General features: G+C 41.5%; 1 protein-coding gene and 1 pseudogene across 1 annotated transcript in view; one reads left to right on the top strand and one right to left on the bottom strand.

Moving 5' to 3' along the window:
* Window positions 1-15488, top strand: part of LOC110573273 (signal transducer and activator of transcription 5B) — an 871639-nt gene that overhangs the window by 52092 nt on the left and 804059 nt on the right. The gene's annotated exons all lie outside the window — the stretch shown is intronic.
* LOC110577767 overlaps window positions 14603-15488 on the bottom strand; it is a 5948-nt pseudogene continuing 5062 nt past the window's right edge.

Here is a 15488-nt window from a genome sequence, read left to right on the forward strand (position 1 = left end):
TACCAACAACAATCATGCCCCTCATCTCAGGGATAGTCCTAATCTACGTGCAACCTAAGGACCAACGCTGGGGAAGGACCACTAAACTGACTCGCCAACCACTTCCCAGGCCAGTGGGAATTAGGTCACGTGATGAAATTATTGAAACAAGAATGATGCTTCGGATGTAACCACCTTGCTTTCATCTGAAAATGTTTTTATGAGTTAATTTCAATTAAGAAACACATTAATCATTTATTTTTTAAAGATTCAAAATATTTAAGGAGAAGCTTTCTCTTTTATAATTCCCCAGTGACTTTGGAAATCAAGGTAAACAATAAGGAAATCCTATTCTGCTCCAAATTTGGGGCGTCCAGTGCCTAAAAGTCCCATAATTGGAAGAGGCATCAGAATCTGAGATACTCACCTGTGAACAGAAGCCCCCTCTCCACCCGTGACACCGTGACAGAGTCATGCTACTCCCCCTGCTGCCAGTCTATGTGCTGCAGGACCACCTGCTGCCGGCCCAACTGCTCCAGGTGCGCTGGCAGCTGTGGATAAGGAGCCTGTGGGTCCAGCTGCTGCCAGCCTTGGTGCTGCTGCCCAAATTGCTGTCAAACCACCTGCTGTAGGACCACCTGCTTCCGGCCCAGCTGTTGTGGTTCCTACTGCTGCCACCTCTGCTGCCGTTCAAGGTGCTTTCAGACCACCTGCGATAGGACCACCTGCTGCTGCCCTTGTCATATGTCCAACTGCTGCCAGGCTTCCTGCTCCTGATTGCCTTGACACAAACCACCCTCTTCTGCACACAACCTTTGTTAACTAACTTTTCTTTTGGGGACAAATTCATTTCCTAGACTTTGCTCAAAACCAGCATACTATCACCATAATTTCTGTCTGTTTAAGAACTTGTGAATCAACTTGATGGAGAGCAGAGTACTTTACCCCTGGAGGAAGTTCTCTTCCTCCTGTGTAGATGATCACGTGCAATTGGTGCATCCTCAGTGTGGAGTGTTGGTCTCTGCTTTGACACTGTATCATGATCTTCACCTTCTCCTTCCAAGTAACTCAGGAAAATAAGTCCTCATAACTTTTTCTTAGGTGTCGGCTACTGATCATCATAATAATCTGTTTTTTAATGTATTTATGATGTATATATTCTGCTTTATTCTTTCCATAGTCATTCTGAATTGTCTTCATTGAAGCAGGACCTCTTACCTCTATTTCTTTTTTTAAATTTAATTTAATTTTTTATTATGTTCCGTTAGCCACTTACAGTACATCATTAGTTTTTGATGTGGTTAAATCCTGTGCCATTATTCATCCCAAAATGTGTTTTGTTTTATTGTACAGCATTCCTGCCATAGGGACCTATATACATATTACACATCACATGCATTATCTATTCTGAGCCCTATGACAGCATCCCTCAAGTCAGATTCTCCATTTTTCAGATTAGAAAATTTCACTGTGTGATGTTTTGTAGGTAAAAATGGACAGCCTCAGATCAAAAACTGCATCTTTTGCTCCTGTTCAAGGGCACATACATATACATGTCAGGACAAGTAGAAATGAAACTTGTAAGAAGTAGAAATGAAACTTTAGCAAGATGTGCACTTGGATTTATCCTTAACAATAGAAGGAATAATCCCTTAAATATGCAGATAACATTTACCAAGTTCTTCCCAAATCAGTGTCCCACACCTCAGTGAGCAGCAGCTATTTCAGTCGGGGAACAGTGGCTGCATTTAAGAGCTCTCATGAATGCAGGGAAACTTTCCTTGTCTCAGGATCTGACCAGCCCCTCATGTAATTGATCTGCATCAAGTCATTTTGAGCATCCATTGTATCCTCACGAGAGAGAGACTCATTTATTGGCATTTGTCCTTTGGTATCATGTAAATCAAATTCTTGTATGTCCTCCTTCTCCTGAGTTCCTTTTTAGAGCAAAAAGAATTAAGTAATCCCCAGCAAAATATAGACCCTGTAGCATGCTTCCCAACTTTAAACCAACTTGCTTCAATGTGGTATTGTTCATTTTCAGGAGGGATGTTACCCCATTAAGGGCTTGACATCAGTCTCTGCTGCTGACAAACAGTACATTCAGCAGAGACAGCCATGGTGAGAAAAGCAAATGCTGTTGGTTCCATGCAAAGCCTCTCTGTTTCATGCCATGTGGCTACTTTGTTCATGGTCTCCAGTGTAAATACCGGAGCATCTGAGGAGAGATGGGTACATTATCCCAGACTCTCAAGTGATAGATACTATCTGGTGGGCAATGATGTGGGACACAGAGAGGGAACACTTTCTGTCCACATACCCATCTCTGTCTAAATGATTCTCTAATTTTTCAATCTTGCTGCTTTCAGATCTCAAACCAAGCAACCTAGATTTTCACCACTTGCCAACAGCCCATGAAGACCGTTCCCTCAGCTCCCTTTCCTCCAAACAAAATGTATAACCATGTGTGCTGCTCACAGTTCTTCTCACTGGGAGTATTCCCACTTTCCACTCCCTTTTCAGACCAGAAGTTGCTGATCTGTTGTAAAAATTCCATATGTGGCATAAAAAATTGCATATGATAGCCCCTGGTACTGGGGCTATCAACTGATAAAATTCAAGGTATTCCATGATCATGTTATATTTCATTAGGTTTCTGCAGGAATCAAATGGAATTATAAACAAATAATGTATCATTTAGTCATTTAGGTCAACGCCAAACTCTGGATATGAAATTGCTTCTTGTTAGTACCTTGGTCTGGAGGTTTAATTTGTAAATTTGAGGTATGTTTGAGTTTATGTTAAGTAATAGAGGGATAAACAAAAGAGGCAAAACCAAAGTTATTGAGGGAAAAAAAGATCTATACTATTAAGGATTTTTGAATAAGATTTATTTCTGCTGTATTCCTCAAAAATGTAAGAATTGTGATCTCCTATTGAAGGTATCTGCCTAAAGACTGGCTGACATAATAAAGGAGGGGAAAAAAGAGAAAAAAATAAATCTAGATTAATCCATGGGTGGACATACTATTTAAGTTGGAAGTGGGGGAAAAAGATATATATAGAAGGATGGATGATGGGGCACCTGGATGGCTCAGTTGGTTAGCAGCTGACTCTTGATTTCAGCTCAGGTCATGATCTCAGGGCCGTGAGATTGAGCCCTGCATCCAGCCCTGCTCAGCATAGAGCCTGCTTAAAGATTCTCTCTCCCTCTCCCTTTGCCCCACCCCACCCCGCTCATGCTCCCTCCCTCTCTCTCTCTCAAAAAAAAAAAAAAAAAAATGATGGATGACACAAAATATAGGAAAAACTTTCATGATGGGGCATAAATGTAGCCTATATTTTCCCTAAAACACATAGCTAGTGAGTAGCAGAACAGGAATTTGAATACTCTTCTCTATGATTCCAGTTCTCATAACTAAGATCTATTGTCTTCTCCTCTATGATAGAGAACTTAATGGTTGAAGATACAACAACTTCTTTCAAGATACATCTCCAAAAGCGGGGGGCGGAGCAAGATGGCAGAGGAGTAGGAGACCTGGATTTCGTCTCCTCTCAGGAATTCAGCTGGATAGGGATCAAACCATTCTGAACACCTACAAATTCAACAGGAGATCAAAGAAAAGAATAAGAACAACTCTCTGAACAGAAAAGCGACCACTTTCTGGAAGGTAGGACGTGTGGAGAAGTGAATCCGAGGCGATATTCAGGAGGATAGACGGTGGGGGAGGGGTCTCCGTCAGCCACTTCTGGCAAGCGATAGAGCCGCAGAGCACAAAATCGGAACTTTTAAAAGTCTGTTCCGCTGAGGGACGTCACTCCGGTGGCTAAGCGGGGGGTGGAACCCACGTGGGACAGTGTGGTCTCGGGACCCTCGGGGTCACAGAAAGACCGGGGGTGCCTGAGTGTGGCAGAGCTCCCAGGTAACGGAGCAGGGAAGCCGGCTGCAGAGGCGGAGCCCAGGCGCAGGCTCTCAGCTCGGGGTTGTCATAAACCGTGATCCGCGGCACAGTTGGGCCACTGCTCCTCCAGCAGGGACCCAACAAGCGGCAGATCCAGGGAGACTCACCTTCCTCCTCCGGGAGGAGCAGCACGGGAGCGCGCCGCAGGGATCTGCTGGGTTTGGAGACTCCCCCCAGGGTCAGGTGCCAGAGATAGAAACGCGCGGTCACAGGCCGGGTGAGCACGGAGTGCGGCCGGAGACCGGGAGATGGGAGTGACTGACTGCTTTTCTCTGGGGGTGCAGTGAGGAGCGGGGCCCCGAGTTCTCGGCTCCTCCGGGGCGGAGATTGGGAGGCCGCCATTTTCACTCTCCGCCTCCAAAACTGTATGGAAAGCTCGCAGGGAACAAAAGCTCCACAGAGCAAACCCAAGCAGATTACTTAGCCCGGACTGGGCAAGGGTGGGGCAATTCCGCCTCCGGCAAAGACATTTGGAAACCACGGCAACAGGCCCCTCCCCAGAAGATCAGCAAGAAGAGCCAGCCAAGACCAAGTTTACCGATCAATGAGAACGGCAGAACTCCAGCACTAGGGGAATACTAAACATAGAATTCATGGCTTTTTTACCATGATTCTTTAGTCTTTCAAAGTTAATTTTTTTTTAATTGTCTTTTTTTCTTTTATTTTTTTTGAATTTTTCTTTTTCCCTTTTTCAACCAACATCTTATCAATCCCTTTTTTAAAAAACATTTTTATTTTTCATTTTTAGAGTCATATTCTATCCCTTCATAGTAGTTACCCGTATTTTTGGCGTATGTATATAAGTTGTTCTCTCTTTAAAATTTTGAGATAGTTTCTTCTAACAGATCAAAATATACCTTAAATCTCTAGTATATGTTTTTTTTCTACTCCTCTGCCTGATCACATTCTCTCCCTTTTTTTTTCTTTTTTTAAAACCTCTTCTTTCTTTTTTCAAACAACTTCTTGTCAATTCCTTTTATAAAATTTTTTTTAATTTCCATCTTTACAGTCATATTCCATCCCTTCATCATATCAACCCTTATTTTTGTACATATATAAGTTTTTCTTTCTTTAAAATTTTGGAAGGCACTTTCTTCTAACGGACCAAAATACACCCAAAATCTAGTGTGTGGCACTGACCTATATACCAGCCTGATCATATTTGATCACATTCTGGTTTTTTTGTTGTTGTTGTTTTGTTTTGTTCTGTTTTTGTTTTTATCTTTTTCTTTTTTCTCTCTTTCCCTTTCTTTTCCCACTGCTTCAGGTCTTTTCTGATTTGTTTAGAGTATATTTTCTGGGGATGTTGTTACTCTGCTAGCATTTTGTTCTCTCATTAATCTATTCACCTCTGCACAAAATGACAAGACGGGAAAAATCACCTCAACAAAAAGAACAAGAGGTAGTACCGACTGCCAGGGACCTACTCAATACGGACATTAGTACGATGTCAGATTTAGAGTTCAGAATCATCACTTTAAAGATACTAGCGGGGCTTGAGAAAAGCATGGACGTTATTAGAGAAACCCTTTCTGGAGAAGTAAAAGAACTAAAATCTAACCAAGTTGAAATCAAAAAGGCTATTAATGAGGTGCAATCAAATATGGGGGCACTAACTGCTAGGATAAATGAGGCAGAAGAGAGAATCAGTGATATAGAAGACCAAATGATGGAAAATAAAGAAGCTGAGAAAAAGAGAGATAAACAACTACTGGATCAAGAGGGCAGAATTCGAGAGATAAGCGATACCATAAGACAAAACAACATTAGAATAATTGGGATCCCAGAAGAAGAAGAAAGAGAGAGAGGGGCAGAAGGTATAATGGAGCAAATTATAGCAGAGAACTTCCCTAATTTGGGGAAGGAAACAGGCATCAAAATCCAGGAAGCACAGAGAACCCCTCTCAAAATCAATAAAAAGAGGTCAACACCACAACATCTAATAGTAAAACTTACGAGTCTCAGAGACAAAGAGAAAATCCTGAAAGCAGCTCGGGAGAAGAGATATGTAACCTACAATGGTAGAAACATTAGATTGGCAACAGACCTATCCACAGAGACCCGGCAGGCCAGAAAGGACTGGCAGGATATATTCAGAACACTAAATGAGAAAAATATGCAGCCAAGAATACTATATCCAGCTAGGCTGTCATTGAAAATTGAAGGAGAGAGAAAAAGCTTCCAGGACAAACAAAAACTAAAGGAATTTGCAAACACGAAACCAGCCCTACAGGAAATCTTGAAAGGGGTCCTCTAAGCAAAGAGAGAGCCTAAAAGCAACATAGACCAGAAAGGAACACAGACAATATACAGTAACAGTCACCTTACAGGCAATACAATGGCACTAAATTCCTATCTTTCAATAGTTACCCTGAATGTAAATGGCCTAAATGCCCCAATCAAAAGTCACAGGCTATCAGATTGGATTAAAAAACAAGACCCATCGATATGCTGTCTGCAAGAGACCCATTTTAGAACCAAAGACACCCCCAGATTGAAAGTGAGGGGGTGGAAAACCATTTACCATGCTAATGGACACCAAAAGAAAGCTGGGGTGGCAATCCTTATATCAGACAAGAGATGAGGAAGGACACTATATCGTACTTAAAGGGTCTATCCAACAAGAAGATCTAACAATTGTAAATATCTATGCCCCTAACATGGGAGCAGCCTATTATATAAGGCAATTAATACCAAAAGCAAAGAAACACATCGACAACAACACAATAATAGTGGGGGACTTTAACACCCCCCTCACTGAAATGGACAGATCATCTAAGCAAAAGATCAATAAGGAAATAAAGACTTTAAGTGACACACTGGACCAAATGGACTTCACAGACATATTCAGAACATTCCATCCCAAAGCAACGGAATACACATTCTTCTCTAGTGCCCATGGAACATTCTCCAGAATAGATCACATCCTAGGTCATAAATCAGGTCTCAACCAGTACCAAAAGATTGGGATCATTCCCTGCCTATTTTCAGACCACAGTGCTTTGAAAGTAGAACTCAATCACAAGAGGAAAGTCGGAAAGAACTCAAATACATGGAGGCTAAAGAAAATCCTACTGAAGAATGAATGGGTCAACCAGGAAATTAAAGAAGAATTTTAAAAATTCATGGAAACCAATGAAAATGAAAACACAACTATTCAAAATCTTTGGGATGCAGCAAAGGCAGTCCTAAGAGGAAAGTATATAGCAATACAAGTCTTTCTCAAGAAACAAGAAAGGTCTCAAGTACACAACCTAACCTTACACCTAAAGGAGCTGGAGAAAGAACAGCAAATAAAGCCTAAACCCAGCAGGAGAAGAGAAATAATCAAGATCAGAGGAGAAATCAATGAAATAGAAACTAAAAGAACAGTAGAACAGATCAGAAACTAGGAGCTGGTTCTTTGAAAGAATTAACAAGATTGATAAACCCCTGGGCAGACTTATCAAAAAGAAAAGAGAAATGACCCAAATCAACAAAACCATGAATGAAAGAGGAGAGATCACAATCAACACCAAAGAAATACAAACAATTATAAGAACATATTATGAGCAACTCTATGCCAGCAAATTAGATAATCTGGAAGAAATGGATGCATTCCTAGAGATGTATCAACTACCAAAACTGAACCAGGAAGAAATAGAAAACTTGAACAGACCTATAACCACTAAGGAAATTGAAGCAGTCATCAAAAATCTCCCAACAAACAAAAGCCCAGGGCCAGATGGCTTCCCAGGGGAATTCTACCAAACACTTCAAGAAGAACTAATACCTATTCTTCTGAAACTGTTCCAAAAATTAGAAATGGAAGGAAAACTTCCAAACTCCTTTTATGAGGCCAGCATTACCTTGATCCCAAAACCAGACAAAGACCCCATCAAAAAGGAGAATTACAGACCAATATCCCTGATGAACATGGATGCAAAAATTCTCACCAAAATACTAGCCAATAGGATCCAACAGTACATTAAAAGGATTATTCACCACGACCAAGTGGGATTTATCCCTGGGCTGCAAGGTTGGTTCAACATCTGCAAATCAATCAACGTGATACAATACATTAACAAAAGAAAGACCAAGAATCATATGATCCTCTCAATAGATGCAGAAAAAGCATTTGACAAAGTACAGCATCTTTTCTTGATCAAAACTCTTCAGAGTATAGACAGAGAGGGTACATACCTCAATATCATAAGCCATCTATGAAAAACCTACAGCGAATATCATTCTCAATGGGGAAAAACTGAGAGCTTTCCCCCTAAGGTCAGGAACACGGCAGGGATGTCCACTATCACCACTGCTATTCAACATAGTATTGGAAGTCCTAGCCACAGCAATCAGACAACAAAAAGAAATAAAAGGCATCCAGATCGGCAAAGAAGAAGTCAAACTCTCACTCTTTGCAGATGATATGATACTTTATGTGGAAAACCCCAAAGACTCCACCCCAAAACTGCTAGAACTCATACAGGAATTCAGTAAAGTGGCAGGATATAAAATCAATGCACAGAAGTCAGTGGCATTCCTATACACCAACAACAAGACAGAAGAAAGAGAAATTAAGGAGTCGATCCCATTTACAATTGCACCCAAAACCATAAGATACCTAGGAATAAATCTAACCAAAGAGGCGAAGGATCTGTACTCAGAAAACTGTAAAATACTCATGAAAGAAATTGAGGAAGACACAAAGAAATGGAAAAACGTTCCATGCTCATGGATTGGAAGAACAAATATTGTGAAGATGTCAATGCTCCCTAGAGCAATCTACACATTCAATGCAATCCCCATCAAAATACCATCCACTTTTTTCAAAGAAATGGAAAAATCATCCTAAAATTTGTATGGAACCAGAAAAGACCCCGCATAGCCAGAGGAATGTTGAAAAAGAAAAGCAAAGCTGGTGGCATCACAATTCCGGACTTCCAGCTCTATTACAAAGCTGTCATCATCAAGACAGTATGGTACTGGCACAAAAACAGGCACATAGATCAATGGAACAGAATAGAGAGCCCAGAAATGGACCCTCAACTCTATGGTCAACTAATCTTCGACAAAGCAGGAAAGAATGTCCAATGGAAAAAAGACAATCTCTTCAATAAATGGTGTTGGGAAAATTGGATAGCCGCATGCAGAAGAATGAAACTGGACCATTTCTTTACACCACACACAAAAATAGACTCCAAATGGTTGAAAGACCTCAATGTGAGACAGGAGTCCATCCAAATCCTAAAGGAGAACACAGGCAGCAACCTCTTCAACCTCAGCCGCAGCAACTTCTTCCTAGAAACATCACCAAAGGCAAGGGAAGCAAGGGCAAAAATGAACTATTGGGACTTCATCAAGATCAAAAGCTTTTGCAAAGCAAAGGAAACAGTCCACAAAACCAAAAGACAACCGACAGAATGGGAGAAGATATTTGCAAATGACATATCAGATAAAGGGCTAGTATCCAAAATCTATAAAGAACTCATCAAACTCAACACCCAAAGAACAAAGAAGCCAATCAAGAAATGGGCAGAAGACACGAACAGACATTTTTCCAAAGAAGACATCCAAATGGCCAACAGATACATGAAAAAGTGCTCAATATCGCTCGGCATCAGGGAAATCCAAATCAAAACCTCAATGAGATACCACCTCACACCAGTCAGAATGGCTAAAATTAACAAGTCAGGAAACGACAGATGTTGGCAGGGATGCGGAGAAAGGGGAACCCTCCTACACTGTTGGTGGGAATGCAAGCTGGTGCAGGCACTCTGGAAAACAGTGTGGAGGTTCCTCAAAAAGTTGAAAATAGAGCTACCATATGATCCAGCAATTGCACTACTGGGTATTTACCCCAAAGATACAAAAGTAGGGATCTGAAAGGGTACGTGCACCCCGATGTTTATAGCAACAGTGTCCACAATAGCCAAATTGTGGAAAGAGCCAAGATGTCCATTGACAGATGAATGGATAAAGAAGATGTGGTATATATATACAATGGAATATTATGCAGCCATCAAAAGGAGTGAGATCTTGCCATTTGCAACGACGTGGATGGAACTGGAGGGTATTATGCTGAGCGAAATAAGTCAAACAGAGAAAGACATGTATCATATGACCTCACTGATATGAGGAATTCTTAATCTCAGGAAACAAACTGAGGGTTGCTGGAGTGGGAGGTGGGTGGGAGGGATGGGGTGACTGGGTGATAGACACTGGGGAGGGTATGTGCTGTGGTGAGCGCTGTGAAGTGTGCAAGACTGTTGAATCTCAGATCTGTACCTCTGAAACAAATAATGCAATATATGTTAAGAAAAAAAAAAAGAAGAAGGTAGCAGGAGGGGAAGAATGAAGCGGGGGAAATCAGAGGGGGAGACAAACCATGAGAGATGATGGACTCTGGAAAACAAACTGAGGGTTCTAGAGGGGAGGGGGGTGGGAGGATGGGTTAGCCTGGTGATGGGTATTGAGGAGGGCACATTCTGCATGGAGCACTGGGTGTTATGCACAATGAATCATGGAACACTACATCTAAAACTAATGATGTAATGTATGGGGATTAACATAAGAATAAAAAAATTTAAAAAAAAAAGATACATCTCCAAAAGCTAGTGAAACAAAAGCAAAGATGAACTTTTGAGACTTCATCAAGATAAAAAGCTTCTGACAGCAAAGGAACAGTCAACAAAAGAAAGAGGCAACCCACAGAATGGGAGAAGCTATTTGCAAATGACACCACAGATAAAGGGCTGATATCCCAGATAGATAAAGAACTTCTCAAACTCAACACCCAAAAAACAAATAATCAAGTCAAAAAATGGGCAGAAGACATGAACAGACACTTCTCTGAAGAAGACGTACAAATGGCTAACAGACACATGAAAAAATGTTCATCATCATTAGCCATCAGGGAAATTCAAATTAAAACCACATTGAGATACCACCTTACACCAGTTAGAATGGCAAAAATGGACAGGGAGAGAAATAACAAATGTTGGAGAGGTTGTGGAGAAAGGGGAACCCTCTTACACTGTTGGTGGGAATGCAAGTTGGTACAGATACTTTGGAAAACAGTGTGGAGTTTCCTCAAAAAGTTAAAAATAGAGCTACCCTACAACCCAGCAATTGCACTCCGGGGTATTTACCCCAAAGACATAGATGTAGTGAAAAAAAGGGCCATATGCACCCCAATGTTCATAGCAGCAATGTCAGCAATAGCCAAACTGTGGAAAGAGCCGAGATGCCCTTCAACAGATGAATGAATAAAGAAGATGTGGTCCATATATACAATGGAATATTACTCAGCCATCAGAAAGGATGAATACCCAACTTTTACATCAACATGGATGGGACTGGAGGAGATTATGCTAAGTCAAATAAGTCAAGCAGAGAAAGTCAATTATCATATTGTTTCACTTATTTGTGGAACATAAGGAATAACATGGAGGACATTAGGAGAAGGAAGGGAAAAATGAAGGGAGGGAAATCGGTGGGAGAGATGAACTATGAGAGACTATGGACTCTGAGAAACAAACAGGGTTTTAGAGGGGAGAGGGGAGGAGGGATTGGTTAACCTGGTGATGGGTATTAAGGTAAGGAGGGCACATACTGCATGGAGCATTGGGTGTTAAACGAAAACAATGGATGTGGATCACCACATCAAAAACTAATGATGTATTATATGGTGAGTAACATAACATAATAAAATTAAAAATAAATAAATAAATAATAATTGGAGATGAATAGTTGAACAATTGTTGAGGGAGCTTAGTACAGAAAATGGATAATGCAAACTAGAAGGATCTTACAAAAATGGCACAAACACGGGTAGGCTCCATAATGGGGTGAGGGTGGATGCTAGAAGCTCTATAGAACTTTTTCCTATGTTTCCATCTAGAAGGTTTGTAGTTTTAAGCTTTACATTTAAGTCTATAATCCATGTGAGTTGGATTTTGTATATGATATGAAGTATGGGTTGAAGTTTTTTTTTTTTTTTGCACATGTATGTTTAATTGTTCCAACACCATTTGTTTAAAAGACCACATTTTCTCTGCATATTAACTTGGCACCTTTCTTCAAAAATCAATGCATAATAAATGTGTGTCTGTTTCTGGACTCTCCCTTTTGTTCCACTGATCTGTATCTTCATCATTTCATCTGTACCCCACAAAACAGCTCTGTTTTTGAAGCCAAGATGGTGTTTCACTGTACATGCAATTTCATACAAGTTACTTTACTCAACACTGATTTCCTCAGCTTCAATATGGGGGTAATAATACCCACTTTTCAGGATTGTATGAGAATTAAAATTAGTGCAGATAAAGCATCTATCTCAGTATCCAGGGTATGGTAGGCCCTCAGGAATTCTTAGTAATTCTTTCCATCCATTCTCTACATTGTAAAATTTAGTAATCTGGCAGATAATTCCAGATACATCCTCTAGGAAGATCACACTCTGTTTCATATCTAGTGTGTTAACTAATCCAGAGCATTTTTATATCTCTTAAGAAGGCCACCTGGGTGGCCCAGTTGGTTGAGTGTCTGCCTTTGGCTCCGGTCATGATCTCAGGGTCATGGGATCGGGTCCTGCGTCGGGCTCCCTGCTCTGTGGGGAGCCTGCTTCTCCTTTTCCTTCTGCCTGCTGCTCCCCCTGCTTGTGCTCTCTCTCTCTGACAGATAAATAGATAAAATCTTTTAAAAAAAAAAGTGGCCATAATCAAAACTTCTTATTTTCTGCACAGAGCCTTCTTAACCCTTATACTGCTGGGTGCCTTAGCTATTGTCTATTATTCAGCTTTTCATCCAAAGATCCAGGTTTCCTCCATTTGGGAACCAACCTAATGTCCATCTTGATTTTGAATAGTGCATCCTTTCTGCTCCTTCTCTTTCTTTTTTTTTTAAAGATTGTCAGCACAAGCAGAGGGAGTGGCAGGCAGAGAAGCAGGCTCCCCACCGAGCAAGGAGCCTGATGCGGGACTCGATCCCAGGACCCTGGGATCATGACCTGAGCTGAAGGCAGACACTTAATTGACTGAGCCACCCAGGGGTCCCTGCTCCTTTTTTTTCTTTCTCCTTTTTCCTGAAAATTCTGATTTTGATTTCCTTTAGCTTATGTGTCTTTATCTCATAGAGACACAGGAAATTGTTCTCTTTCCATTAACAGCCCAAAGATTATGATTGGATCAAAGCATTATATGCCTACTGCATGGTTACCTCAATTATCAGGACTCTACAAACTTATCTTAACAATGTCCAGGTCAGGAGACCAAATTGCCTCAAAGTTTGAGAGCCCAGGAATTGTGACCTGAGCTTGTGTGCTTTCCAAGAGTGATTCTTCATCTCAGTTTCTGTTAAGATAAATGAAATGAGGTGCGCCTGGGTGTCGCAGTCAATTAAGCATCTGACTCTTGGTTTTGGCTCAGTCCATGATCTCAGAGATTGAGCCCCGAGTTGGGCTCTGTGCTCAGCGTGGAATCTGCTTGAGATTCTCTCTCCATCTGCCTCTGCCTCCCTGCCCTGCTCATGCTCGCTCTCTCAAATATTAAAAAAAAAAAGTGAAATGATACCAGCATGCCAATCCATGACATCAAAGAACAGATTCCTCCAGGCAAGAAAAGAGCCAGGAACACTTTATGTGCCAATGATATTCATGTTGCTTTTGGTAACAGATTGCACTAGTGGCAGATTGGAATCCAGAGAAGATGTAAATAAAGCCTCCCTTCATTAACTAAAACTCTTAGAGGCAGTCTCTATGGTCAAAAAGGTGGGAAGAATATTTAGGAAGAGTTCTGTAGACTGAAATGGTTCTCTGTATGAAAGATATAATTATTTCCATTGTTAGAGAAACAACTCAAACTGTATGCATTCCCTGTGCCCCATCACTAGTGTTATTTCTATTTATAGAAAGATGTAAATAAAAATGTCATTGACCTGAAATCAAAGGACCTGCTTCTGTCCATTATTCACAGTATAGTAAACCATTTCCTGCTCCCCAAACTGAGAATGATAATGGAATAATAATCTTGGCTCTGCCTAATTAGTAGGACAATTGTGATAACTGAATGAGATAAATATATAATGAAGCCCAAAAGTAAAACTTCAAAAAGGACTTCATAAAGGAAATGCTGTAAACACACTTGCAAATGAACAAACAAAAAACCACACAAACAAACACATCCTGGAAGCAGGATAATACAGATTATTTTTAGGACAGAACAGAAGGAAGAAAATTCAAAGGCATTGTGAAGAGTTTGTAACCTGGTAGAAGTTACTAGTATATAATGCATATGTCTAAAGAGATGATCATTATTGATCACTGTGGAGAGCTAAATATACACTCAGAAGAAAGTGTTTAAGTGCCATAGAGGTGAAAGGTGATGATCGCTTTTCTGAGGCAGAGTGTGAATCAATGGATGTTGACCAGCATCTGGAATTGACCAAATGGAGTGATAAGCAATTCCTACAGATCAAGAGAAAATAAGAATAAGATAGAATTGAAGTACACTGCATCCCCTCCATAGACACTTAAGCATGGCAGAAAAAGATGACAGCAAGGTGCAGTGTAAGCATGTGTTCCCAGTAAAGTTTAGGGAGCAACTTCTTGCAAGACAGTAACTTTGGCAGATGGTGTAGGAAATATATATCTGGTGAGTGATGGGTCTGTAGCAAGTTAATCAGCAGCAGGAAGGCTGACAGCAGCTGGATATGCAGCAAGGACAGCAGCAGGTGGTTCTACGGCAGGTGGTGTGGCAGGAGGTTGGGCAGCAGCAAGGCTAGCACCAGATGGACCCACAGCCTTGGGCTACGCACCCAGGCAAGCAGCAACGGGTGGGGTGGTAGCAGGTCCTCCTGCACTACTCAGGGGTACAATAGGCTGGCTGACAGCAGCTGGCCCCACAGAAGGTTTGTCCACAGCCACTAGAACGACAGGAGCTGGGCAAGCAGCAGGTGGTCCTGCAGCAGGTGGTCTGACAGCAAGTTGGGCGGAAGCAGCAAGGCTGGCAGCAGCGGGACCCACAGCAGCTGGACCCACTGCCACCTTCTCCACAGCCACAACACCACCCGCAGCAGATGGGCTGGCACCGGGTGGTCCTACATCAGATAGGCTGGCAGGAAGGGGAGCAGCAGCACGAGTTGGTCATAGTGTCACAGGTGGAGAGGGGGCTTCTGTTGAGAGGTGAGGTTTTCAGTTTCTGACTGGGGCCTCCTTACGTTCTGGAGATTTCATACACTGAACGCCCTGAAGTGTGGATCAAGAGCAGGACTTTCCTTGTTGTTGTTTACATCCTTTTCCATAGTCACTGAGAGCTGATAGAACAGAAAGTCCACTTTTTGTTATGAATTTTAAGAGAATAAGTGCTTAATGTGTTTACTAATTTAGATGAACTCATAGAAATGTTTTCAGATGAAGACAAGGTGGTCACATCAGAAGCATCATTCTTACTTCAATAATTTCATCACGTGACATAACTCCCCCTGGCCTGGGAAGTGGTTGGCGAGTCAGTTTAGTGGTCCTTCCCCAGCGTTGGTCCTTAGGTTGCATGTAGATTAGGACTATCC

This window comes from Neomonachus schauinslandi, chromosome 15 (assembly GCF_002201575.2).
Source record: "Neomonachus schauinslandi chromosome 15, ASM220157v2, whole genome shotgun sequence".
Lineage (NCBI taxonomy): Eukaryota > Metazoa > Chordata > Mammalia > Carnivora > Phocidae > Neomonachus > Neomonachus schauinslandi.